This window comes from Lepeophtheirus salmonis, chromosome 13 (genome assembly GCF_016086655.4).
Source record: "Lepeophtheirus salmonis chromosome 13, UVic_Lsal_1.4, whole genome shotgun sequence".
NCBI lineage: Eukaryota > Metazoa > Arthropoda > Copepoda > Siphonostomatoida > Caligidae > Lepeophtheirus > Lepeophtheirus salmonis.
In genome coordinates this window covers 40,507,099-40,532,614 of record NC_052143.2, presented here as the reverse complement: position 1 = coordinate 40,532,614, position 25,516 = coordinate 40,507,099, and the positions used below count along the sequence as shown (strand labels likewise).

Here is a 25,516-nt window from a genome sequence, read left to right as displayed (position 1 = left end):
TAATAAAATATATAAAAAGTATTTTTATAAATGGTTTTATTTTAATTTAATGTTGTTGTTTTTTTGGTATTGAATAAAAAGCAATATTTCATTTGCTGTTGAGGCAATAATCCAAGTTTAGTCAATCAGAAAAGATTTATTTTTGCTTCATAATAATAGTACATATTTGAAGCTATGGTTTTGACAGTCATATTAGATAGGTAACGTCTAGTATTATAAGTATACTAAATAAACAGAACTTTTGTATCTTAACATCCTTTTGATTTTTTTTCCATTTAAATAACTTTTCATTCAACCGATGTAATTATTTACAAAAAGATGCAAAATTTAATTAGCAATATATGTTAAAATAAAGTTATGAATAAATGTTGGATTTTATGAATAAATATGGTTCAAATGACTTGATTTGCATAAATTGAACTTATTCGGAATCCTGAATTATAAATTGACGATCGTAATGCATCAATTTTACCTCTCTAGCATCATTATTTGTTGAGTTATTTACATTTATAGAATAATAATAATTTCACATTGTGAAAAAGAATTGAAGAAATTGTTTTTGTATATAATAATTTGAAGCAATTAAATGATTTTTATACATAGCAACAAAAAAAAACATAGTAACTATATTGCAGTTAGGTTGATTTTTTTAAATATTATTTAAATCCATTTTTTTGCAATATACCTTTTCGACGGAAAAAGCACGTTTCGCACTACTTTGTCAAACGCATGATAGAAACTGTCTGTATTTCCAAAAAAAATTACCATCTCGCCTATAGAACGAAACCATGGTCATACTGTTTGCCACGCCTTAAGAAAAAAAAGTTATGTTACCGCACGTTGTAAATTGTTATGAACTTATATGTAAATATGTAGTAACCTTTCATTATTGGTTTTTATTATTTGAAAATAGTACATAAAACGTATTTGCCCTTTTAAAGTATAATATGTATGTTGTATAAAGTTTCTTTATAAAATATAGGAAAAAAATAAATGTAATAACCAAATATCAAGAGGTACAAATAAAAGGTGAAAAGCCTTTCTTTTTAATGTAAATCCAATTTTGAACATTTTTTGTTTATAAAACAAACAAAAAATGATAATGAATATTTTATATCTCTATGCATCAGAGTGTCCCACTTTTTTAAGTAGAGTAAATTATTGAACCCCTTTTTTGTTTTTGTTTTTTCCTCGAGAGTATTAAAAAACAGTTGTATGCAAATTTATTAAACTTCATGCCTTTTATAATACTAATTGAAAGATAAAAATAATAACGTTCTATGATGAAAATTGGGCCTTTTCAGACGTCTCGTCTAATCTTATTTTTAAATTAGTGACCAAATATTGCAACATATTTTTGCAAAGGTAGGATGGCAATACGTAGAAATAAATAACATTTTTAAAATTAGAAAAGCAAAAAAATTGGTGATACCGTTATTTTTTGTATATTCGTTAAGAGATGATGGTAGTGTTAATATTTTTATCTCTGAATAATATATTCAGTCCAACGTTTTGCTGTAATTTAAAAAATAATAATATTGGTTAGGTTACGCATCGTCGAACGTTTCAAGTTTTTGGACAATTAACGGTTAAGTCGAAACAATTCTTTAGTACTTCAACCAAAAATATCAAAAGAGATTCTTATGTAATTATCATACATTTCTAAATACTCCTGCAAAATTTCGTATTGAGTGATGTTATAGTTTTTGAGAAACAAAAGTTTAAAGTTCGGGTCCTAATTATTTGTAGTTAAAATTCAACAATTCTATATTTTATGGTGTGTGATAATATGAAGATATTTTATCTCCATTTGGTTATACTCGAACTAAATTCCCATGTGCGAGTTTCAATAAGAGTTTTGACATTAGTCTTTTATTTATTTACTGGATTTTAGTCTTATTATTTGCGAAATAATCCCTGTTTGATAATATGAACCAAATAATTGACAAATTCATATTATCAGATAGTGTTTTAAATTGAATAAAATAAGAAATAGCTCACTAAATAGCCAAATAAATAGCTAAATAACAAAGAGAAAATAATTCAAATAGCTGTTGATCAGGACGAAGAAAGAGAGAAAGAGACGTAAGATACATTCAACTCCCTCACACCTCACATCAATCATATTAATAATTAATAAAAGGGATCACGTTTATATCCGTGCATCTGTCTCGGGAAGGAATATTACGGATCCACTTCTGCAAGATAATGTCATTTATCCCATGGATACCTCCAATACATATTTGATTGACGGTTAAATCTCTCTCCAAATTAGAACTGTCCAAGTATCGTATGAAGTCCCAGAGTTCGAGTCGCTTCACTCCTACTCCTCACCTTGGGAAATTATCAACATTTCGTTTTCCAGCATAATTAATTTATATGGATCCCCTAACAGTTGCTCCTACCAACGTTAAGCTTAACTAAATTAACACAACTATTCCCCTTGAAGCATTGTCAATGTGGAGAGTTGATTCTTGAAGTTATTTGGATGAATACCTTTTACTGAAGGAAAGATATGAGAAAGCAGAAGATTTTTTATCCAATATTATGTTCCACCTTTCCCAATGGTATATTACTCAAGCAAGGCGATATATTCGAACTAATTAATCAATTAAAAACTCAAATAATTCCTTTGTGAACTATAAATTATAATATTAAATTAATTGATAAAAAAAAAAAAAAATTAATTAGACAATATGAAAACAATCTTTAATCATTGAATCAATCAGAACATGAATTTAGCAATAACGGAGTGGCAAATTGTAGTTTAATAGTTTCCATATCCTATGTGAGCTCAATTTCGTTCTGTAGGTATTCTTAAATGCATTAGATTGATCGAGGTGCAAGTTAATCCATTGACTTCCTTCCATATTAATAAATCGAACATAAATCTTCTAAGTTAGTAAACGAAGCCTTTCTCAACAAAGAGGATAACTTGGATTTTGTAGAACGGTAATGCAAAATGTCTATGCAGATAGTGATGTTCTTATTAATAATTAATATTGATAAATGAAACCAAAGAATGTAAAAGCGTATAACATCAACATAATCTATCAGAATATAAATGGTAACTCTTGATTGATGAAGTAAATGAGGGATTTAGAGAAATTCCTCTTCATAACTGATCCAACATATTATCAGGATGATAATTAATATACATTTTGACATGGATGAGTGTCAATGAAATATAGGATCGTATTGGAAATGAGGATTTAACTTTCTGGAGTTGACCATAGGAACAACAAGACACGAGAATGAAAATATTTTGATACAAAACTTTTTACTACATATTTATCAATGTGTTTATTTAAAAAATTCTCAAATATAACGCACGATGTTTATATAAAGTATATATATATATAAACCACCTCTTCGATGTGTCTGACGATGCGTAACTTACCCTATATGTTAAAAAATAATTTTACAATAATTTTATTTAACAACTAAAGCTATTTTAAATGTTAAAGACTATTCCCTCTTAAGAATCTAATTCATACAAGGTTGTTCAGATAAATCTGGACTACATTTAACTACATCCTCATCAATATGGAAAGCACCTAGAGGTTTGAAATTTTATTTACACTAAAATAATACAAAAGAAAATATTCATTGAATGTGTTTACTACTTTTGCCAAGCATTTGCTATACACGAGGCCTAAATTGACCACGTCAATGGGGGTGACTTTATTCCTGTACTTGATAATGGTAACCTTCAAGGAGTCGATGCTGTTACATAAATTGACAGAAATCTTCCTTTGTAACTCCCCCCCATAAGAAATAATCCATGGGATTCATATAGGGAGAGTTAAATGGTCATGTGAGGGAGTTTCAAAATGACACCTTCTTTTCTTTAATTAAGTTCTGGGTCTTGCAGGCCTTGTAAGAGAGGGCCAAGTTTTGTTGAAACAGGAACTTGAAGCCATTGGCTGCAGCTTTCATGGAATGTATCACTTGGTTAGACAGAAGTTCATAGTATCTATTGGCACCCACCCTCTTCTGTGGCTCAAAGAATATGGCAGGCATGACACTACTATTGATCCCAATGATCTCAAGGGTCATGATGCTGGCCGAAAACTTGGTTTCAAAGAAGTGGGGGACATTAGATCTATCCTTGGTAATCCGTTTGGTTCTTGTGGGATCTGTCGACAGTCTATTATTCTTCATCCGAATGAAAGATGATTCGGTTACCATGGAACCTCAAATCGTTCAGAAATTTTCTTCTGTGAGCAGCCCGGGTGGCCTTCCTTTTATCTGTAAGGATACGCCTTTAAAGAGGCGATATGACTTCATCTTAAGGTCAATGTTTATGTTCCTGAAGACTTTTTAACTGACTTACTTGAATCTTTCTAGCCGGAACATTAATCGTAGTCCCAGGAGATGGCATCAAGGAACGTGTCTGACCTACAAGAAATATGGAAGTGCCTTTTTTATCCCTTCAGGACTTGTGAGCTTTTCCCTTATATGCTCCTTCTCCTTTTAACGGTTGTAGATGACATAAACTGCGCTCTTTGGATATCTGAACTTCGTCTTGATGTACGCTGGGATGTGTCTTGCGCAAAAAAAAAAAATGATGATGGTGTTCCTCTGTTTATCCTACATCGTAAATACTTTATTTTTTATTAAAAGTTGTGCAACTAACTTAAAGCTAAGGCTCAACCTCTCACTTTATAATTGAAATAACCGAGTTAAATGCTTTCCTTATTGTTCAGAATGTATTTAAAGATAGTCCAGATTTATCTGAACACCCCTGTTTTAACAGTAGTATTAATTTAGTAAATCATAAGTCTCGGTCCCATATACTCCTTGTGCTCTTAAAATAGCTGTATGAAGATTTACGATATCTGAAATGGTTTTAAGGTTAATATTTTCCATTTTTTATTGTATATTATGAAGACACTGCTTATATAAGGTGGAAATAGTGAGAAAAATCGTTGGAAATATCAGATTTAATGTTCTTTGGAGAAACATAGACATTGAATATTACTTATCAGTTAAGTTACACTATGTTTTTTGTTTTTTTGTCTAAAATTAAAATTAGTAAATAATCTTATGAAAAGTGATAGACACACTTACAATTCCACAATATTTTAAACCCTCATGGTAATTTATGAAAACCAAATTAGAACGTCAAATTTTGTCCATCTTGACATTTGTATCCCATCATCTCCACAATAAATCTAGGAAAAATTTCATATTCATTATATTTTTTCAAAATGATGAATAGTTATTCATTAAATGCAAGATCGTAAATAAGAACTTCTTACCGGCACGCATTAAAAAAAATACACATTTCAGTATCAATCTTACATAGCATGTTATTTCTTTTCTTTACTCACTTCTAAAATGATACCAATCATTTCGGCTACAGACAGTAATAGTTATTCTGTATGATCATTAAATTAATAAAAAAATGCCGCTCCTATAAAAAAATAAAATAATGGATAAAATTCAATGGAGGTGATGAAGTCTGAGACTACGACAAATATATTGAAGTTTCGCCCATGTTATAAAAAATTGTATTTAATACAGGGTTGATCTTATACACTGATACATTTTTTTAAAAGTATTTCAAGAGTAAAATTTAAACAAGAGGTTTTGAGAGAACATTTATTTAACAAAATCATCAAATAATAGTGATTCCCACAACTTTTGCTAAATATGTCAGTGCTAAGCTCTAATAATTGTCTAAATTCGAGGCCCAAATCCTATGTAGAACTTGACTATGTAGTCAGATTCAAGCTTGGTCCACTCCTTCTTGATGGAAGCCTCCAGAGACTGGAAAATCCTGTGAGGAGTATTACACGTTTTTACGTCTAGAGAGGAGGGTGGGACACATTTTGAAGTCCCAAAAGTCTAGTAAGTTGTCCCTCAGGAAGTCCAAAAAAGTTTTCCCCGAACGTTTGTATGTCCCAAAGTAGTTCTTTCTTATTCAGAATTTCGAAGTAAACATCTGCATTGAACCACTTCTTTCTCTTAAGAAAAATGGGAGTGCAGACTCCACAAACCCCAGGGCCATGGTTCCGCCTGGGTTTTTTGTTCTTAGAATATGTCTCACTTTAGCTGGTATATTATCTGGATGTTCGGTGGTGATGTATCGGGTTTTCAGCTTATTCATAGTGGCATCAACGGTGAAAAAAAAAATATATAAGAAATATCAAGATAAAATTTACCATACTTTTTTTGCCCTTGAGAAAATATCCAATCTTCTATGCTCTTTCTAACCTTCTCAGCTTGCTCTGTTCAGAGATAAGATGGATTGATGTCCTTCTCCGTTATTTTGAACAAATGTAATTCCAGATTTAAAATTACCACTAAATGAGATCCTCCCTGTAAAATTTACAAATGCGATGTTATGTTAATAATCTTAGTTTGTTTTGGTTTTTTTAGATCAATGACCATTGTCTAATTTTTTCATGTTATGCTGTTTCTATTGTTTTGTATGTATATATGTAATAAAAAAATAAACAGGTAAATTAAGTATTATTCAAATTTACAAAGTTAAATGAAAGGTTTTTTGTATCTTTGAAAAATATCCCAAATTTATCTGAAAAAACCAAAAAGATTCATTGTGTCTTTTATGAAAAGAAAGATATAAAGTTGCTTTTAGAAAAAAAAAACCCAAATATAATAAATATGTACGATAGGAGGAGTAAAATTTGTATTCTCCTGCCGCACTGCATGGTAAAATATATTGTATCTCCATCATAAAAGTTTTAAACATAAGTCTTAAAATACTGAATACTAAATACACTAAGTGTTTATGCATATAGTTTTTGGCAGTAGGTTGTTATAGATCCATTTGATTGGACTTTTATTTATTCCATTCTATTTTTCAATACGTTATTCATCTTAAAGTTATTTCTTTACATAAAAAGGTTTTTGAGTTATGCATAACACTCACAGGAATACCCACTTTTTACCCATAAACTCAATCATTCTACTTTCTCAATATGCACAAACCTATACATTTAATAAAAGCTCCAACAAATAAAAAGAATGGTTTTTTCCCCTCTCATCACATCATCGTTGACTCTTAAAAAGCATTACTTATAAACTTTTGATGTAATTGATGGTACATTTAGACAGCTCTTATTGAGAAAATATTGCCTTTCTCTTCCACTAAGTACATTAGTTTTACATATTTTGAGTACCTTACATATGTAGGTATATTGCATATATTTATATATATTTGAAAAGAGTTATTAAAACCTCAACAGATAAATCTATTTTTCAACTACATGTCAATTCCTTGGGGGGGAAACAAATTCTTAAAAAAATCACATTTATTTCTTATAAAATACCACACCTCCTATAATGTAAAATAAATATGGTGACCCGAATTCCAGAGACATTAGTTGTCTACATTTTAATTTATGGAAAGAAGATAGTCATCAATCTACTACCAGTGAATAATCATGATGAAATAGAAGACCCATGGACCTGAGTGTAGTTGATAGATTGATTCTCTAGGAGAGCTACATATTTAAACAATTCATAAATAATTTTCGTTCATCCACATCAGACATATCATATTCATGGATTCAAATCAATCAAAAAGTCCCTCAAGTTAATGAATTTTCTTACGATTTGTAGTCCCGGTCTAATCAAATTTGTCAACTTAACTTATTGAGGCTCATTATTTTCAATTGAATCTATACTAGTTAATTATATTTCGAAGCAATCAAATCCAAGCATAGGCTCGCTGAAATTATCACTCTTTTAATTATATTTTCTAATTTTTAATATTGAAAACGAGATATCTTCTGAAAATATTTCAAAAAGTTAATTTAACTCGTATTAAACCATCCATGATTTTTGCATTTTAAGAGTTAAAACATTTTATTAATCAAAAAACTTATTTCCAATAAAATTATAGAAAATAATTATACAACTTGAATGAGTAAAAATCTTTTAATTAATATTTTAAATATATTGAACACTCATAATATATTTTAAAATGTACTGCAAAACTGTACATTACTACATGATAAAATGAATTATTCAGGTAATATTTATTACAAACTTTTTTTTTATCTTTTATAAGTTAAGTTGAAAGACTTAATAAAGTTATATCTTGACTTTTTTTCTTCAAGGATATCCAACCATAAGATTATTTTGATTATAATAGATGTGTAATCTATGTATGAAATATAAGTCAAAGCTAAAACTTAATTTACAAATCTTTTTGTGAATTTATTTTTTGATTAATATTAACTGTATCAAAAATCTCTAACCTATGAGTACATACTACTATTATTTTTAAATATATACAAATTTCGTAATCTACACTAAGGCAAAAATTAAGTAATAACATGAAATACTAGCCATAAAAACTTTCTTCCAACTCATAAAATGCATTGTATGTACATTCATTTGGCAGACACAATAAGGGTCAAAGATAATAATCTCGAAATAATAAAAACTGCAACCCTTTATGAAGAAAATAGTAATAACGAACAGATGATAATTTCTCTTTAGCCAATATTTTTAAAAAAAGCACACAATATCATTTTTTTCGTTATTTAACATTAGCTTGTATTCGTATAATAATTACAAACGTAAATAAAAACTTTCTCCCAGTGCGTATCAAATAATAATGAAATTAAATTTCGGTTGCAATCCTGCATATTAAAAACTTTATATGTTCTTATTGGTCAAAAGATAATGTTTCATTTCAATCATAAACTACACCTCGTACAAATTCAAATTGCATATAATAATTGTACTTAAATATTTAAATTCCTATTTCTTTGAGAATATGTCAATTCATTATTACAATTCTGTAGTCTACTTCCCAAGGAAGAGTCGATTCTTAAGGCTCTCTCATGAGGCCTAGCTTGGTTTGTTTATCTTTCTCGGATAAATTTTTATCATGTCTTCTTCCTTTAAATACGGAATCAGAATTAGGGCATCTCTTGACCTATTCAATTGTTCAAATGTGATGTTCTTTAAAAAAATTTATTTTATGGTTTTAACTTCATATTGTATTTATATCTAAATAGCGCACATTTAAAATATATTATTAATTATTCAGTACCTTTCATATAAATAAAAAAGTAAATTGAGCTCTTCATAGTTTTCTCCATTGATACGTTATCTCCAAAGGAAAGAGTTGTCTTTATTCTCTTATCAGACTTACAGTAGCTTAGATTGGTTGTCTTCCTCGGATAAATTTTCATTGTAGCATCTCCATAGATATCGGGATTCAAGGAGTTTTTGTTCAAGATTATTTTGTCTTAATTCATAAAAAATATGGAATTCTTAACGTTTTTTATTTATTAAAATTGATGTAAACAAATGAAAAGAACATTTAAACAAATCATAAATTAATAACGTAATAATCATGTTAAGACATCTTAATTATTTACTATTTATCTTAGTACCCCTTTGTTTTTAATTTAATGTAAATTTATATAAAATTAAATTAGCTACAAATAATGTCATGTTCAATTTAAAAATATTGAAATGTAACACAGGTATTAAACTATGAATTTGTTTTTAATTCATTAATCTATTTTTTTAATTAGTTTGACTTACTAATTGACAAAAAATATAATTAAGAAAATAAAAAAAATAATGTTACCAATTAAGAGTTAATGAATGAAGAAAAGCAGAAGGGACATAGTAAATTTAAGAAAATCATATTATAAAATATTAATAGGAATATCGTTAAACCAAAAACAGGACAACTAAACATAATTTCCATTTAGATAATTTCTCTATTTTTAAATTTTTACTAAGTATATGATAATTAAATTACATTGATAAAGCCTCTTTAAAATACTTACAGCTCATATTTGTGATTTTAAGTGAGTTAATCTTTCATAATATTATAAATACTCTCTCTGAATCATAATTTACTATTGGAACATTTCTATAATTATAGGAACTAGTATCAATATTACTTATTACAGATAAAATGTATTGTAGCTTGATGTATCCCTCATTTGTTTCTATAATATTAGGCAAGTTACAGTTAAATGGCTCCTTTTTTCATCTCGATACAAGTTTTATAGTTTGTTATACTTATAGGCATAGACAATTTTTCTTCCAATGCTATTATTAAATTACACTAAAAATTTAAATATTAAAGGTTTAAATCCGGAACGATGCTACTCCTATTCATTATACTAGTGACAATTTTTGATGGCTGGGTAGCTTTTATTATGAGTATTAGTAAATTTCTTAACTGCATCAAAAAAATAATTAATTGTAATTAACCAAGTTCCCTAACGTGTTATAATAGGCGCTGGAGTTAACGGAATTAGGCACTGAAATTACGTTTCCTGATACCAGAATATATGAAAATTTTCTTCTACTCAGAAAAAAGGAAGATTATATTTTGAAAATCTTTGACGAAAAATTCATCCAATCTATGGAGTCCACGGACGAGGCAAATTAAATTCATCAACATTGGAAATTAATTTTGGAAAATTCTGTAAATTTTGATTACCTGCGTGATCTTTGTTTCATGTTTATTTGAGAAAAATATGTATCTAGCTAAATTTTGTAAAAACAGTCAGAAATGCATTCAAGTCAAAAAGTTTCTAGGAAAAGTTATGTAACAGTCCTTATTAAGTAAAAATGACTTCTAAGGTTATTTATGCCCAAGACCAATGACAGGCAAAACAATCATTTTAATATCTACCAAACTGCAGCATTAGTCGAATAAACGTCATAAAATGATCAATCAGGTGAATGCCTCCAAATTTACACCATTTTGTTTTTCTAAGTAATCTATGTACTTGCGCATTTTGGTATCTATCTGTTGAACTGTTTGGCTGTGATACACTAACAAACAAACAGATTACCGGAAGGCTCCAATTCATGTAACTACAGCTATCAGTCGTTTAGAAATGTATATATGGAAATTTCATAAAAAAGTAAAAAGGAATACTAATAGAAATTGTGTTAAACTGTTTTTGTTTATTTTAAAGCAAAAATTGTAATGTGTATTATATAGATATTATTAAAACAAAATCACATTTTTTTTCTAATAAAAGTTGTAAAATTTCAAAACTTTACAGTCTTTGAGCTACAGCTAAATATTTGTTCAAAACTTTTCCAAATTAATTAATTATATTTATAGAGTGCAACAATTTTGTTGCGTAGTAGATGGCCTTTCATTTTCTAAAGAGTATTTGCTTCTTATAAATTTCCTTTTCAAGGGTTTTTCATTAACAGCGCTCACATTTTTTTTTTTTTAAATAAAACAAAAAAGGTTTGAGATATCGACGATTTCTTTATTTGAAATTCAATATCGTTTGAATGACCGCCACGTGCACGTTATACGAAGTCCAATCGTTGAACCCAATATTCGACAACTTTTCTGCATTAATTGGCTGAAACTGCAGCATTTTCGTGTTGAATATTAGTCCTGAGCTCTTCCAACGTCGACGGATTATTGGTGTAAACCAGGGCTTTCACCTGACCCCAAAGAAAATAGTCTAGAGGCGTTAAATTGCACGAGCTGGGTGGCCAATTGGCTAGTACATTTCTGGAGATAAGACGCTCACCAAACTTACTCTTCAATAAATCGATTGTAACATTTGCTGTGTGTGAATTGGCACCGTCTTGTTGAAACCACATATCGTCCAAGTCCATATTTTCCAATTGAGGACAAAAAAAAATCGGTTATCATGGCGCAGTAAAGATTTCCATTCACAGTAACGTGGCGATTGTCATCGTCGACGAAAAAGTACGACCCAATGACACCACCAGCATGCAATCCACAGCAAACAGTAACTTTTTGGGGATGAAATGGCGCCTCATGAATCACGTGTGGGTTTTTTCCGACCCAATAGCGCATATTTTGCTTGTTAACAAAGTCATTGAGCCAAAAATATGCCTCATCGCTGAAGATGATTTTACGTTGAAAATCAGGATCATTTTCGAATTTTCCTTCAGCCCATTTTACGAATTGCCAACGTTTGAAGTGGACAATTGGATTTAGTTCTTGTGTCAACTTGATTTTATACGGGTGTAGGCCAATATCTTTTCGTAAAATTCGCCACAACGATGTCACAGAGCTTTTTTTTTATTTTTTAAACTTCGTGCATTTCTTTGTCTCACTGGCACAGGAACATTAACTAGCGTGTATGTGGACTCAAATTTTATCACCAAACGTTGAATTGTTGATTTTGCAGGTCGATTACGTTGACCATAAATTGTCGTTAACGCTCTTAAAGTTTGGATCAAAGACTCACCACTTTTGTAATAAATTTTAATAATTTGCAAACGTTGCTCGAGTGTGAACTGCTCCAAGATGAAAATACAATTATTTTTTAGCACAGTTGTCAAAGAAACAATAACAAATATGACGTCGTTTTCGAAACCTATCAACGTAAAATGTGAGCGTTTGAAGAACCCTTTATAAGTCGATGAATCGCCTCACCAACGACATCTCTATGTCTGTTAAGACCATCACGAGGGCTATAAAGCACAACATGTGATTAGTTTCTTTTACAAGGACCCCACACCACCTTCTGACAAAGGGCATAAAAACCAGGAGGCTCGAAATCTGCAGTAGAATTATCACATAGATCAAGGCAAATAGTCAATTGTGAAATTATCTTGGACAAGAAGATTTTTAAAGTTAATCAATTTCACAACTGCAAGAACATCCACTGGCTTTACAGAAACAAAAGAAGAGATCCAAGGTGTTTGCCGCAACAAATATCTGTCCCAAACAATGGTCCTCAGCATAGTATCCTCTGATGGAAAGAATATGTATTCTCTCTTTTTCATTACTGGACAGAAAATTGGCCAGGAGGTCAGGTGTTTAGATCCGCCATTTTACAATGGTTGAACACTAACTACCCGTAGAGTGACTACGTATGGACTCAGGACGGTGTCCCCTCTCACACGTCCACTAAGTGCCAAAAGTTCTGCGCAGATGGTATGGCCTGATTTTGGTCCAAAGAGATATGGCGCCCATCCTGACTAGATTTGAACACTCTGTACTTTTTTACATGGATCACTTTGGAGACGGAAACCAACAGTGGACCCAAATTTGGACTCTCCGAAGTCCTCCATAATGGCAGCAGGAGGTAACTGGTCAGAGGAGTTTGTCATCAACACCTGCATGGCCTTCAGGCGACGTGAAAAGGCTGTGATTGATAATAAAGGTGGCCATATTAAGTGAAAAAGTTTTATAAAAATATGTTTTGTTAACATTATTCTTTTTTGCCTAATATTGATAATGTAAAATTATTGATGTATTTCTAAATCCATCTCTCGAGTCCACGTTTTGCTGCTTTACCTTGTATATTGAATGTAGTTCCTAAAAAAGGGTCTAATCATTCAAAAAAAGTATAATGAACATTCTTATTTGGAAGCTAATATTATCTGTATATTTTTTTCAATTGCAGTATATTATAGCTATAACTAAAGAATAAACCATAGATAACTACTTAAAAAGATTTGCCTTAAATTGACGTCGATTTTAATTGATTTTTTTAGTTTATCTTTCAATTTTTTAAAGAATATTAAACTAATAATTGACTTACTGTAATATGTAATTATTATTTTAGAATTATTTTAGGATATGAAACATATTTAAAATGGGTTAATTTTCTTGTTGCTAAAATATTTATTAATTACTTATTACAATGATTCAAATAGTCAACTTAATTTCGGAACATGCAAAATTACATTGCTTATTTGTTCAATATTTTTTAACCAAATTAATTGTTTTGAATTGAAGAAATCAATCAAAATCGAACTTTATTTTAAGGCTTTATTTTTAAGTTAAAATATAAGGATTCTGTTATTACAAAAATGATGTTGCATAGTATTTTTTACGATTTAAATAAACTTTTTTGGAGTAAAATCAATTAAAAATCCAAGGCTTTAATCCTCTTCAAACAAAAGCCATAAAATATGATTTTTTTAAATTTTTAATTGCATTTCCTCAGGATTGAATCCTTGTACATCAAATTTAACCATATATATAAAATAAAACAAAATTTGTCCCTCCCCGAAATCTAACCTTTATGTGAATTATTGATCAAATCGCCATTTTTTATGGTTTTGTTTCAAAAGGAATAACGGCTTCCAGGGAGTCGCAGAAGGCCTGGCACCTGCTGCAGATGTATTCATCTATCCTGGCTGACAGTGGCTTTGAGCCCCTCGGTGTTTTGATGATGGACACTACAGGCCTTCAACTCGCCATTTACCCAAAAGGTGAAGTCGAAGGGGTTGGCATCAGTACTTTAGAGGGGCCAAAATTGTCAAAAAAGAGTTCAAAAGAACTCAGAAGACTCATTAAAAAGAATCTTGTAACGGAGTAGATAGGTTTCTTTCATTGCTGGTATCAAAAGCGGTCTCTCCATCCTCACAAGGCTCTTTCCACCTACATTTTAATGCTCTTAGGATAGTTGGTATGAACCCCAGAGATATCTTACATGGGCCCTAATGGACTTGATAGGATTGTGCCGGGGTGTTTTCTTTAACTTCTCCATGTGCAGTTTAGTCTTTTTGATAGAACCCTTCTTTTTCTCACAGTTCAGACTTGCTGACGGCTTAGACTGTGTTCCTGGAAACCCTCAACTACTTGGAGTACATTAATCGAAATTTGTACATCTTCAAGTAGATCACCTTGTATAACTCATGTTATATATATTTTTAAGTGTATTTTGGTATTATCACATATGGAATCTAAAACAGTCGGGTTGACCTAAATAAAACCTCATTTACCTTATCTCTTTCGACATCTCTCTCCACCTCTCTGTCTCTCCCCTCTTCTCTCTCCTGTCTGTGTCCTTCTACATCCCTCTCTGTCTCTTTTCTTCTACCTTCATTCTTTGTTTCTATTCACTCCGACCACGCAGGTACCCTTTGCTTGTGGCAAATAAAATGAAGAATATAAAGGGCAGGAGTTTACTCGATAATACTTTCTTGAGAGAGTCCATGAAATAGGGATTGGGAAAGGATTTTTTTTTTAATTCAACATCATCCCTTTGATGAATTGGTAACACCTCTAATATTTCAAGTTCAATAGCTTTGTTTTACTTATTTAAATTTTATTATAAAATTTAAATACTTGTTATTATTTTAAACATGCAAATGTGAATTGTGAATAAAGGGATAAATATAAAATAAAAGTAAAAACTATTTGACCTCCATGAATTTACCCTTTCAACAAAATTATGTGAAGGTAAGAAAAAGTTGCTTACGTTGTGATGGAAAAGATAAAATAACGCAATCTGTGGTATCAAGGGAAGGGACATCTTGCATGTGGAAAAAGATACTAGTAAGACAAGGAATCTACACAAGCTAATAGGCATTTTACAATACCTTATTAATCGTTAATAAACGTCATACCAAAAAAAATAGTTTTAACAAATAAACATAGGAGGCATTTAAAAAAAGTATCACCTTGCAAATGTGAGTATAATGTGTGTAGAAATACACAAAATAAATTTAATAAAGAAATAAGAATATGAGCTTTTACAGTAAAACAAAAATTATGTTCATTGTGTCAAAACGTGAAATATAAGGATTAAATGAAAATGTATTTTATTCATGTATATATTTTTATAAGCTTTTTTTTACATATAATGACATATATTTTAGGTTTTATATATACGGTGGATAAATAGTTTTGAGGAATTAAATAAAAAAAGTACATTCCCTTAAACCCATCAATAACATTTAACAACTTTAGTAGCCAGTCAATAAATAATAATTTTTTTACTCGATTTTATTAGGAAAAAATTGATGAGAACTCGTCAGACTATAGTAACGGTAAACCGAACAGCCCTACGGCCAAATAAAATTGCCAACAGAAAATAAATTGTAACTTTTTTTTAAATACACATATGTTCATATTCTGGAGTGGGATTTATAATGTTTGGCCTCCAAAGAATCTTAACCTTAATCGTCTAGAGCAGGTATGTCCAAACATTCATTCTCACTTTAGCACTTGTTTAGCAAAATTGTCACAATATCATAAAAATGCGTAGAACGCACATAGTAGGTAGTACATAATTCTCTCCGAATAAATAAATTTTAAGGATTTATTGTCCATAAAAAAAAGTAAAGGAAAAATTTTAATTTTTATAATAAAAAAATTGAAATAGTTTGGCCTTGAAAAATTAGGTTTGGTCTTTTTTATATTTGGTCTAAATTTGAAATTTAATAGTTTTGTTTTATGAAGGTAATCTAATAGGTTATATGGCCCATTAAAACAGTTCAATTGACAATGTAGACATAATATTAAAAGGTTGGTCATCCTTGTTTTAGAGCGTTGTATTATATAAGGTACTATCCAACCAAATTTTGAGTCCCTCTATTGCCACATTTTGACGTATAGTACTTCTTGTACGAGAACTAGATTACTGAAACCTGTAATACCTTCCGAGGCTGAATGGAGTCTGTCATTAAAGCTGAACGCTCTTTCGAATTAAGTAATTGTGAAGAATTATGAATTGTTATTATTATTGATTTATTATGCTGCATGTATTACCATGGTGTATGATAATAGTGTATGTGACGTAATAGCTCCAGTATATTATTCTTACAATTTTAATAGTGTATAAGTATAAAAAACATCATCTTTAAGTCTAATCATTTGAATGATTTTTGTTTTTTTAAAGCTGAATGATGTATACTCACCCCGTGTAGTTTGTAGAAACAATTTATTTTCATGTAATATATATTACTGGAACTTTTATAGGTTTGACGCAGAATTATATTCATTAACTATTCAGAATTACTATTGAGTATTCTATTATTACCAAAAACACAAAATACTGTAACTGATGCGGGAATAAGAGTATGCCCAACTTTAAAAAATGATAAAATTAAGACTTCTAAACAACTCAGGAAAGTAACGCAGGGTTCAATTAACTAAATTATTATTATATACAGTAGTTTTTATACTTGCTATGTACAATAACTATCGACAAACCTCCATAACTTTATACTTTCAAAAATATTTTTTTAAGTACACACTAGTACATATCGTATATCCCTGAAATATTTTTTTTTAAATGTGGGATGAGAATTTCATCTTTTATTTCTGTCGAAAAATTGCCATATCCAAAAAAATATTTTGCACTATTATTGAAAAAGAAACAGTTAAAAGCATTTATAGACATTGTAATGAGAAAACACAAGCCTCTCAAGATTTTTTTTGTACTTGCAAAATCAAAAAATATATACAGAATAATGTCGTCAAAAATTATTCCTCAACAACTTTTTCATTTTGGCAAATATTGGTAAAATGCAAAATAAAATCTTTCTTGAATAAAAAATATGATAGTTTATTGTTGAGGTTTTGAATGTTTAATTTCTAAAATCTATGGTTTCGGGGTATTTCTTCTCATAAATTGAAATTGATGAAAAAAAGAAAAAAACAATAGAAAAAAAAATTTTGCGCCTGGAAAAAAACGAAGATGCAATTTCCACCGATTTCATATTTTGTTTATCACTTTTTGAATTTAAATAAATTTAGAAAACGTCATTTTTCACATAGTTGTTTTTGAGAAGTCAGTCATTTTTTGTTTTATAAGGGAACCCCTATCTAGTCTCATGAGCTGCAAAAAATGTTTTTTATGTTTTAAGTATAAAATAAGCCAACCTTATATATAATAATTCCAACAGACTTTCTCCAATGAACATACCATTAAAACGAAATATCAGGAAATAATTCTTAATGTATATTGAATGTTATAAATATCTTTGAAAGTATTGGTTTTTTTAAGGTGTTCCTTTGAAAAAATGAAATTTTACATTTTAACTTTCCAATAAACTATTATGTTTATTGTTTTGATCAAAAATGGTAAATTTATTATCCTTGAACCAAAAGCGTCCATATTTTGCTTACAATGCATTTTCTTCCACAACTCAGAAAAATATCGATAAAAAATAAATTTATATTTTTAGACTTTTGAAACAAACATCTACATTTTATATTTGAATCTCTACCATAGTTTATTTACATCTTCCAAGGAGTATCAGGGGCATCTTCAAGGGGTAGGTGGATGGGATGTAGCCCCTTCTAAAAGAAGAAACTTTTGTTTTGGAGAGGAAAAATTAATACTCTGAAAGAAATAAAGTTAATGAGATATTTTGGGCATTTTTTGGTGATGAATTTATTTTGTTATTTGATCAAATTATTCAACGGATCAAAAATTTTAATTTTTGAACCTTTCTCAAAAAAAAAAAAAAAAAATCACACCCTTGCTCAAAATATAATTCTGCTGACGCCATTGAGCATATTGAATTAAATCTAAGGGTGATAATTTTGGTTTGAATAGAAAAGCGTGCGAGGAGAAGAGAAGAAATACTTATGGCATCATTGATTAAATAATATACATCTTCTTCTATCAATCAGGAACGTTATCATTCCCGCCTTTATTATTCAATATTAATATAATATTAGATGGTGATAGTCGATAGAGAACTGAATAAAATGCCTAAAATAACGTCGCCTTCTGTCTGGATTTCTGAAAATGGAGGCCCAGGAATTTGGGAATTACTTACCAGATGAGAAACAGATGGTTTGTCGGATTTGTCGAAATAAATGTGCCTTTGGTCTCCTGTCTAGAATTACACGCCACTCATTATCCTCATCTCATATCAAGAGCATGGATATTCATCTAAAAAATCAAGTTAATGATGAATACATCAAGTCAGACTTTAACTCTGATCTCACAAAGATGCTTATTACACATAACCTTATCAATTGCTAATCATCTATGGTCAAAAAATTTATGGAGAAATACACGAGTAAACCTATCCCTTCCTGAGGAACCATCATTAAATTAATGGAGGATGTTGGTACTGATGTCATTTATAGAAATACATATAAAAAACTTTTGAGTCATCCACACCAAATGACGATCAAGTTATCAGTAAAAAGTATTTACGAATATCGAAATGAAACTCTGAATTTTGTACTATCTAACAGTAAGTATTCAATCTTTTTTTTAAATCTAACCATAAAATATGATTCTATTTTAGCTAAACATATCAAGAATTATGATACACAACTCATTAAATAGTAAAAACAACTGCTTAAATGGTCACAACAACGGGGGTAGTAGCTTTGGATGGTTTGCAACTAGTTTGTCTGAGACTACTTACTTCGCTTTAAGACTTGGGTATGATAATTAGGTTTTCCAATATTACATAGTCAATAAATATTACTTTTTTATCACTAAAGGCTTAGCTATGGTTGATGGGCTCCAAGAAATGGTGTTCAGAAAACTCATAAAAGGCAAAAACAACTGTTTAAATGGTCACAACAACGAGGGTAGTTACATTGGGTGTTGCATTATAATTAACAGTTGTGTATATCCATCATTATAATGGTATGTTGTTATATAAGCATACCTAAATAAAGGGGGAAAATCTTTTTTGATGCTCTTAATAGGGAGTAATATCGCCGGACATTACTACATAATTAGCTCTTGCTCTAAATCTTTAAGATGGAATTATTTCTAACATTTTTTGATTACTATATTTATTGTCTAATTTTATGATTTTGACATTTACTTTATTATTAATAATTAGTAAGTTCTCATCGGTAGAGATATATCTATCCTGTGCACAATTGTATATAGCAACTTCCACATGAAGAAGAGGGGTGATTATCTTTTTGATTAAACTCCACGTCTCGCTTGTTTTTTGCAACCTAAAGTTATGACATATTTAACTGGATTCAGGTGTCAGAACAAGAAAATATTATTTGGATCAATCTATAATTTCAATATTCTGTATATATAATTTATTGTTATTAGTTATATGATTCCAATTGTTTAATTTTGTATATTTAACATAAATGTATGATGGTATATTTTTTATTATGTAGATTATATTTAATTAAAGCCTTCTTTTTTAAACCTGGAACTTCAAATATATTTCGAAATACTCTACTTTGTCGTTTCATTAGCTATTATTCTGAGAATAAGGTTCATAATGAATTACAATTTTATGGAGTGTGACGTCTTCAAATCTACTGTAACGGATAAAAAATGTCTAAGTCAATTGTACGTAGTATATCTTCATTAAACATTTTGCTAATAAATACTTTCGTTATACCCTCAAAAATTATAATAAAGCAGGCAGATGTTAATCACATCAGTATTTTAAACAATGATAACATATGTATTTTTTCTCCCTTCTCCTTGCACGCGTTTTTCTCTACAATATTATCAACTTTAATTATATCATACAGTATGTGTAATTTTTTAAATCAATCTTTTTTGCACAAAATGAATTTTGAACTACATATATAGGTCATTTTCGAGGTAAAAATATTACAATTAACTTAATCTTAGGGTTAAAGTTTTTTCCTTAATTAATTATTATTCAATATATGATAACAAAATAATATATTAAATGTAAGATATTACTAGAATATATGAGAGATACTGGAATAAAGCCTATATGCAATAGTCATCTAATCAAACCCAATTCATTGGGTATATAATATCATATTAGCTATTACAAACTACTGGTAAAATATTATCATTCAACCAAACATTTTTTTTTAAATTAGTCCCCTTATTAAGCCTCTTTCCTACGAAAAGGCTTAGACGAATAACGTACAACATTCCCAAACAGTTATATTTCAATGAATTTGTATTCCATTTTAAAAATCAGCTATAAATATATATTATATGAATTAGTCCTACTGAATATACCACTAATTGAGAAAATAAAATAAAAATTGTAAAGGGATTTATAATTGAACATTTTTGAAAAGGTGGGCATGTCAATATAGTATATAAATGTATTCAAATCAATAGCTTGAACAATGAACATACTAGGGTAAGGTGAAAAGTCATCCTGGCAGAGAGAAGGTGCTGCAATCGGCAAAAATTATGATCCCAGGAGTGTGCAAGGATCATATCTTGCTATGACTAGTTTTAACTGGTTTGGTCGTGTAGTTTATTCACATGAACTGTTTCAGTAAACATCTTTGGTGTTGTTTGTTAAAATGGATAAATTGAATATCGTCCGGATATAAAATTATTCGTTTTCTATGACCTAATCCCTGTCTAAATTCATCTGATATTTACAAAAGTTTACAGGGACTCTCCTCCTTTCATGTCAACCGTTAAAAGTGGGTAGAAGAATTTAAACGTTGTATACAAATTGCATGATATCGTGCTGATAAATATATAAGTGAGATAGCAGAGGCTGTGGAGATATCGAAAGAAAGTGTAGGAAACATCTTGCTCGAAGAATTAGAAATGCAATTTTTGGACTTGTATGGAATAATAATAATTTTTTAGTAGAAAGTGACAATCTTTCATTTTTAGGAGGATAACTTTTCATCTAACCCTCGTAAGATTCTTTTATTTTTTTTAAATTTAAGGTACAATCTTGGTTCATAAATATTGTCAAAATAACACACTACATGCTATGTATGAATCATAATCCACAACAATGGAACGACGTAGCTCAATGGCCAACATACTAAAAGAAATTATTCTTTTAAGCTCAATGAGAGTAGGTTAGCGCCTTGGTCGTTCTTAGGGAAGGAAATATACAGTATGTATATGGACTTCAAAGAAGATTCCTAGGTCAGAGGGATTAAAATTAATACTATAATGTTTACTTAAACTTAATCAGTACAACTCCAGCATACTAATTAAAATAACATTATTTAAATAAAAAAAACCCAGAGTGCCGCCAATAATTTCCATATAACTTTTTGTCGGCTGTTGATTTATCTACTCTTCCCTTTTACGCACAATGTGACTTTTATTGTATTTGTTAACCTTTCCTCCAAAAAGAAAAAAAAGACTCAATATCAATTCTCAGTCAATTCTTCCAAGCAATTGATCTAATCTTTGTTATTTTTGTCAAATACATGTAATATAAGAAAACCATTTTACCTATAATCATGACTGATGAAAAAACAATCACTGCATTTTTTAATTTATTAAGAGAAAAAAAAGTTCACAACTTTGTTAGAAGTAAGTGTTTTCCGTTTGTGTAAAATTCCTTAAAATATAAGCTCCCTTGCTGCAATAATTTCCCTATGTATTGGAATCAGAACTTGGTGGCGTCTAGCGGTATAAACTATTTCTACAATTTATTGAGAATCTCTTTTACTTTAAAGGCATTCAGAGAATAATTATGACTGGTTCAATGATCCAGTCGACTTCTGTTACCTCGACATTCAAGTTTTATTTTTCTATTTTTAAACGATATAGTTTTATTATAGGCGTTACATTAGGACAGAAATCCTGAAAGTTTGCAGAAGTTGCAATGCTATTTTTATAGAAAGAAAAGGTCTTACATATCCTTAAGTCCATGACTGTCGATAATACAGCAACTTCTACCTTGCTGTAGTAAACGGATTTATAAGAATAATGTTGCCACTGACGATTTTATTTTATTTATTTATTTTTTTTTAAAAGAGAGAACTAATATAGTGAAGCGAAAATTTATTACCTCAGTACTTTTACTTAGATACTTCCCCAAATTCGTACGTTAATGTCTTCCAATGTATTGTAAAAATGGGTTGGTAATCCTGTTGTTGCTCTCTAGCTTTGTTGATTTTATTAGGTTATCCACCGTAAAATTAAAATAGTTAATGAGATATTTTTGTCTCTACTTTCTGTTTCTTTGTTATCTGTTATTGAGTAAGCATTATGTAATTCGTCCCTAGTTTGTAGCATGTGATTGCTATTTAAGGGTTTAGGTTGACCTGTCAGTTTTAACAGTTGAAAGGTTGGTTTTTTCCAACATTTTGTCATCAATTTCAAATAAAAGCTTATATCTTCTATGATTTTTAAAGGCTAAGTAGAACTTTTGATAATATTTTTATACATACTATCTCAGAATTTAGATTAGCATTCTGTATCCATGTTTAGTAGCCATATATAATTGCTTTTCCTGATTATATTTTACCAAACCAGACTTTCGGCTAACCAAACTGACTAAATATTCTCTAAGAATTGTCCCGAAGAAAATATGGGAGCAGTCAATGTAGTGTGAGATATATATTAATAGTTGCCCACAACAGACTATTTTTATTATTATTTTACTTGCACCTGTATTCAGTATTTTTTTACAGGTCTACTTATAAGACTCAAAACCATTTCACCCTGACAAATAATAATTATCTTATTTTTATTTCTCAAAACTGGTATCCTAATTAAGTGGACATATTTTATGGCACACGGTTTTTAAAGGAGTGTAATCAATCTACAAATTCGATTAATAAATCCAGACATTTTTTTATATACATTAGGTTGGAGAAAGAGTAATTTCGTATTTCGCACCTTTTTTTTAAATTAAGTATATCTTGTTCATCATTGGTCACATCGGATCATACGATATAGTGTTGTAAAGGTGTTAGTATATACTACAAACCCTTTTTCCACAGTATTGTACTTGGCCGGTTCAGTCGTGAATTATTGTGTGTCGAGTATGGACCATGATTTATCATAATTTTTAATTTTAATAGTTAATCTGTTAACAAATAAATGAACTAAGAAACTTTTGAATTTCGCTCAAAACAACTTTCGTATTCTTGCTTTATAAAATGTTTTGTTCTGCCTTATCGGAGAAAGATAGCCATGCCACAAAACAGAGTAACAGATAACATTCTATTAGTACTAAGTAACAAATAGCCAATGAATTACAACTCTCCTTTATAAAGTAAGAAATAATTTCGGAAAAATTGGAAGAATTACTTCCGTGGGCTAATTTCTTCGTCATATTGAACTCATGTTGGAAATGTTTTCTTCTATCTTTTAAGACTTTCATAGCCATAGAGGCTTTATCTGTCAATATAGTTTGATTGGCCTTGTTTAGGTGGTAAAACACGAATGGACCGACCACAGAAGTATGAAATTTTTTTGACATACTTGGGCTTGGGTCATAAATGCGTTAATCCTTGATTTATTTTAGGAAATCCATCCAGGGACTTTTACCAAAATTATTTATAAATCTTATGGATATAACATCTTTTGTCACATATAAATATCACTTAATCATCTGTTGTTAAACTTTTAAAAGAATTATGTATGTTTTTTTTAATATTTCTTTCCTTTATGTGTTTGCATTCATACTTTTTAATGCCTTACATTATTGTAAATGTATAATTAAATAATTGTTAAGATAAACAATTAAAAAGATAAAAGAATATATAATTCATTGAATTATACGTTAGATACAAATACATATTGTATTAATGTTAATTGGAGTGAAAAAAATTCAATTACAGTCACAATATATATTTTCTTTACAGTTTTTCCAATTATAAAAAAAATCCGTAAGATGTCAATAGAGAAATCGTCTATAGAAATAGAAAATGAGCTGTTTCACCCCCCCCAACAAGCTTTTGGAAGCGCCTATGAAAGAGCTTAAAGTTCCCTGTGGGTCAGTGATAATTTTTGCCTCGTCAATGATTTTCTTGATTAAGGTAGTTGATCAGTCTTTCAGGAACACTTTTTTTAATATTTTAGATACGTTTGTTTCAGAGACATTTTTTCCTTTAAACTCCATCTCAACAATCTCCGAATTACTATATAAAGTGGCAAAAAAATAAAAATATGTTGTAATTGAGCGTAACAATAGAGATCCGTTATTCAATGCATCTTCAAGATCCTTTTGAAATTATACTGCCCTTTTCCTTTTCCTTCTCATAAATTGTAGATTTGTGAATTTAACAGTAGAGATTAACAAATTAGCCATTTTAATTGGATTAAAAGTAGAGTTAAAACGAAGAGTAAAATTTGACTTGAGTTCTTTGATAAAAATTTTATCTAACACTACCCACCTTGAATATTAATTTTATTCCTTTTATTATCTGATCCAAGATGAGGGCAGGGCGATAGATTGCATTAGTTTTTTTTGACTGGATAGAAGAAGAAGTAATGGCGAAATCAATCCATGAGGAATTCTTCCTACTACTCCAAGACACACTTTCCTTTGAGTTAAAAATTCTAATTATATCATAGTAGTCAAGTTCCATAATACGTTTAGTCAATATTTGAAAATTAGTGTAACGAAAATTTTATTTATATAGATCAACAAGAAGATCACGAATTAACAAAGGAAGATAAAATTAATTATAGCAGACGTTAATGATACTTAAAGCATTTAATATTCAGTCCCTATACATTTACTAAACAGAACCCACCACTTACGTACTGTTGAAATTAATATCTGATGCTAGTCCCCCCTCCCCTCCCTTGTATAATTCATTTACGCACATGTGGTTATTGACAGTCTTTTAGACTAAAGAAAGTATTCCCCAATGTGTCTCATCTTCTGTGAAAAAGCGAAGTATTTGATTCTGTCCTACAAAATCATATTTTGAAAGTAGTTAAATACTTCTTCCAAAATAATACTTTAATCCATTAGAGCTCTTCTCAGCATTGGTACGTTATCTATCTCGATAGGGGTTGGAGAAAGTTAACCTATTACATTAACAAAGAGTTGCCGTCAAGGTTGTCCTTCATCATAATTAAATTTATCTTCTTTACGGTTTCTCTGGCGTGAAATAAAAAATAATGACTGATGTACTTCGGCTCTATATATC

The 25,516-nt window shown here is 29.8% G+C and overlaps 1 long non-coding RNA gene across 1 annotated transcript; it reads left to right on the top strand.

Moving 5' to 3' along the window:
* Positions 1–17,120: 17,120 nt before the first annotated feature.
* LOC139906959 (uncharacterized) lies at positions 17,121–19,882 on the top strand. The gene is made up of 3 exons (XR_011783230.1): positions 17,121–18,915; positions 18,970–19,109; positions 19,172–19,882. It is a non-coding gene; the product is annotated as an uncharacterized lncRNA (long non-coding RNA).
* Positions 19,883–25,516: the final 5,634 nt, after the last annotated feature.